Raw genomic sequence first — 4,854 nt, 5'->3', positions numbered from 1 at the left:
CGACCACAGGCAAATTACTTAATCTCTCTACGCTCCTGGGACCCCTTCATCTGCTGGGCCTAGAAGGACAGTGTACTATTCTTATCATCATCTCATCTAACCCAAACCTCCTCTCTCTGCCCACTTGGTCAACATGTGCTCATCCTGGACGATTTAGCCCAAGCCCCTCCTCCCACGTGAAATACACTGCCCTTCCTTTGGGAGCCCCGTACCACACACCCTGTGCTGAGCGAGCTTCATGCTCTAGCTCATTTAATCCTCTCGACAACCCTATAGTGAATAGAAACAATTATATCCCGTTACAGATAGGAAATGTAAACTGAAAGAAATTTTTTAAACACTCTTTCTGAGGCCAGAACCCATTCTTTTATTCATTTTTTAGGCTTCTTCTCTGATTCAGCCCAACTCAAGTGACATTTTGGCCTTTAAGTCTCCTGTGACCCTCTTGAATACAGGAACCATATCTTATCCATTTCTGTATCTCGCACATCTATCCCTCTGCCTGGTATATAGTAGGTGCTCAATAAGTGGGTGGGTGAATCAAGAATTCAGGCTCTACAAAATTTTTGCTCTGGCTTTCCTCAGATTGTAACTTTAGAAAAAGCTTCCAGCTTTGATCAGGTAATTTTTAAATGCTTGGTTAATTAACTCAATAAACAAATGTTTATTACCTACTAAGTGACAAGCACTGAGGATAGAGCAGCAAACAAAACAGCAGAACCTCCTGCCCTTGGGGAGCTTATGTTCTCTTTTCATTGACAGAACCTTCCTGGGACCTCCTCCTAGCCGTGCCATTCCCTTGCCTCTTGCGGGAAAGATAGTGGTGAAGAGCACAGACACACCCTCTTAGAGTTACAGTCCCGAGAAATGAGTGCATGGGTATCAATAAAAAAGCTACTTTCACACTTAAACCCAAATAGTCTCAGCTCCCAGGCAGGTGACAGACCCAGGGCTCCTGCCTCAGGCACAGAGCCCTCCTGGCATCCTCCTCTGGGTTCGCAGTTCCCACAGGCTGGGCTGTTTCCTCCCCCCCACCCTCCTCCTCCTCCTCTTCCTCCCTGGTCCTGACTGGGCAGGCCCGGGACACTCCTGTCTTGCCTGGGCTGTTGTTAGCACAGGAATCAAGGATAGAAAGTGCCGCAGGGGAATACAGGGTGGGGAAGCTGGGAACTGAGGCAAAAGCTATCTCCCTCCGGTTGGCAGTGACTGGAACACCCCAGGTCAAGTGCGGGGAAATACTGCAGGGACCCAAGGTCTCAGAGCTTACCACATGTGTCGTCCTGGTATTTTTGTTCCATGCAGAGTTTTGACTATGAAATCTACGTAACTGTGGAAGGGAGGGAAGGTATGGTCTGTTACCTCAAATGAAATCTTAACATTGGATTATGAAGACTCCATACAGAACCTAGAGGGTGGGTCAGCCCTTGACCATTTCCTTCTAGTGGCCTCTCTGCCCACACCTACAAGACAAACAGCTGTCTAGCTTTCTGACCTCCTCATGCAACACAAGAGTCTTGACACTGGCCTTCAGCCTTCTTCAGCTGCTCTTTTTGGGGTCTCTCCACCCCCTCACCTTCTACCCCAACTAGCCTTGGGCACCTACCAGTATTTCCCTCATTCTAACCCTCTCTCTCCCATACCCCTCAGCTTCTGTACTTAGCTATTTTTACTTCAGTGACTATTCATGCATTGGGTCACTTGGGGCAGGTGTGCGGGAGCCGGGATTTAGGGGTTTTACCTTCAGAGGTCCTTATCTTCTCTTGATTTAAGGGTAGGCCTGCAGTTTAACAGGGCTCTCTTACTTGGTTAAATCCATTGAAGGAAAAAGTCTGGAAGAAGTGCAAAGGAAGAGGGGATCACAGCATGGGTCCTTCTAAGTGCTGGGTTCACCTTTACTTTTGAGCAATGTGGAATACCTTTATTTTCTTCTCTTCCCTTCCACCTAAATGACTCTTCTTTGATTTTTAAGATTTAGTTCATATAGCTCCTCTTCTAGGTCACTTTCCTGAGCCCTCTAGTGCACAGTGACCTCGAGCTGCTCTGAGTTTGTAGAACTCTCACTGTATATGCACCAAACTCAATCACATGTTGCCCTCGTGTCTTCTCCTGGGTTGAGAATCAGCCCTGTTCATTACTGGCCACAGGGGTCTCCTTGGGAGCAGACAGCACACCTCTACCTTTTAGAATCTCCCTCGCACCCTGGTGTCTTGATGGTATGTGGCAGGTGTGTACTGCCTTGCTGACTGATGGCTGACTAAAGACAGAAACTTGCTCCCTTATTTGATTTCACTCCTGATAAGACAGAGATGTACTGGCACTTTGGGGAGGGACCTTTAGTTTGCCTATTCTTTGCTGCTGTGCTGTTTCAGCAAAAACCCTCGCTGAATAGAAAGGAGTAGAAATTACAGGGAATGTACTTTTCTAGGCCCGTGTTCTAAAGCGATGATAAAACATCCAAGTACACTTCCATTCCTAGCTCAGAAACCACAACAGATGGAAGCATGTGTGGGCAGTAATTAGAGGCCAAGGTGAGGAAACAGAGTCATCCGTCAGGCCCTGGAAAACCTCATCAAAGAAACCGGCACAGAGAATAAAGCCTCCCTAGGTTAGTTTTAGAAGAAAGGATGGGGGATTATGTCCTGGCTCCTATAAGTACAAGAGGTCTGGCACTGGCTTGGACCATAGCAAACCTAGCAATTATGTGTTGTGGGCAGGGCCAGCCTGGTTTCTCGGTGTCGCATCCATTTCCCTTGGTGGGTGGCAGGTCTATAAGGCACAGAGATGCCAAGTTTTCTCAGCTCTCTTCTCACTTAGGGAAGTTTGCCTAAGGCTGAATAGCATGGTCTGGAAACAGAAAGTGAACCACTGTGAAGATCATTTGAGCAAGATGGACAAGATTTCAGCCAGAACAGCTAGTTCTTTATGGACAGAAGCCAACATGCTCTGGGGTGGAACCGGTCTGGGTGGCAATGGATGTCCTGGATAACGAGGCACCAAAGGCAGGAAGAGGGTGAGAAAGTATCTAGTCCAATCTGAACAGCGAACAGTTTGGCTGACTTTACTATCTTTCCCAAGGACTTCAGGGGAGCATCCAGAGATTTCTGAGCCCCGTGAGAGGTTTGGGGGTCCCAATCCTGACCTCTCCCTTGGCACAGGCATTGGCTCCTTTCCCTTTGCCCCACGAAATCAACTAAGTGAAAATGAACTGGTTCAGTAAAAATAGTCATTGGGTGCCGTCTCGTATAGGAGCTATGGGAGTGAGAGGTACTCAAGAGGAAGAAGTTGTGGTCCCCACCATTTTGGAGCTCAAGATGGGAGATGGCCATTGGGGATGCCAGCTTTAGGAGTGTCTTTCTAAAAAAGCATCCCTCCTTTTGGGGGGACATAGTAATAGAGCAATAGTCCAGGGTGTCTAGAGCCCTAACCCTCTCTAGGAGAAGTTGAATATATAAAACTAGGAAGCAAAAAACAATCTCTTTCTTCCAGGTACCCTTGCCTCCTCTGCCGAACATGCATAGGTGTATTCTACAAAGCATTCTGATGAAATCCTCCCATTCCTGAACTTTGGAAAGAATGTGTTGCTAGACACACCCTCTCAGTATCCAGGGAGAAACTTCCTAAATGCTAGGTGTGCTGAAAACAAAGGGAACCTCTGAGCTGGACTGTGGAGTGAGCCCTGACAGGCACCTATCTCAAAGCCCCAGGCTAGTGAGCACCTGGGGAGGACACAGGGTAGAAACCACCACTCTTAAGGGGGTAAAGAAGGGACAAGAACAACTTGTTTCCTTATTTCATTCAGAGGTTATAGTACAGAAGCTTACACTCAAGTAGTTACTTCCTAAGCAGACTCAAGAAGCAATACTTAAAAAATGTGTTGCCTTGGTACTTCCTATGTGCCAGGCACTGCCTTAGGTGCTTTGTGGGCATTAGCCTGAATATTTAATATTTACAGTGACTCCATGAGGTTGTTAGTATTATTATTCCAATTTTTTAGACGGGGGAATAGAGGCTCAGGAAGATTAAGTAACTTGCTTAAGGTCACAAAGCTCATATGTGTGACCTCTGCCTCCCTGACTGAATCTGTATTATGTGGACCTTCATAGCCCAGTAATTCCCACCCCTTTCCCTCTCCCCAATACCAAGCAGTTCTTGAAACTGTGCCCCAGTAATACTACCTCTGCTCTGTTCATTATATCCTCACCTGCCTCTACAGTTGAACACATTGGTGCTTTGGAAAGTATAGGTATTAGGATATTAAAAAAAAAAAAAAGAGTGATTTCCTGAGGTACCTAGGTGAAGGAGCAGAGGGCACTGGCTTGGGGATTAGAAGGTCTGGGTCCTAGATTGAGATCTGCCATCAAAAGCCTCATGACCATGGGTAAGACATTTAACCTCTCTTGGTCTCCGTGAGAGCCTCTGCATGGCACTGGCATGCCTCCAGCACCCATTTCCCCATTTGATTATAAGGCCTCCCTCAGGGGTCCTTGTGGGGACTAAGTCGTACCGTGTACTTCAATGTGAAGTCTTTAGAGCCTTTCAGCTGCCAAAGCGGATGCCCTGGATGAAATCCCAGCTCTGTCACTTGTTGGTTGTGGGACCCTTGCATTTAACTTGCTGTACCTTAATCTATTCTCTGCAAAATGGACCTTCCTCATGGAGTTGCTGGAAGGTTTAAATAGTTAATGCCTGGGACAGAGTAAGCAGTACATAAATGTTATGATTACTAGTAATAGCATGTAATCTGCGCATCCCCATACCTCGGTTGGTTTTTCTTGTTATCTAAGCTCCGTTCTAACTGTCCCACCCATGGTGGTGAAATGAGTTTCACAAAGTCCTCTGACTTTCTGTAGAAGT

The sequence above is a fragment of the Pteropus medius genome, unplaced genomic scaffold (assembly GCF_902729225.1).
Source record: "Pteropus medius unplaced genomic scaffold, Ma_sr-lr_union100, whole genome shotgun sequence".
Classification (NCBI taxonomy): Eukaryota; Metazoa; Chordata; class Mammalia; order Chiroptera; family Pteropodidae; genus Pteropus; species Pteropus medius.
The sequence above is the reverse complement of the archived record's forward strand: the minus strand, read 5'-3'. Positions refer to the sequence as shown.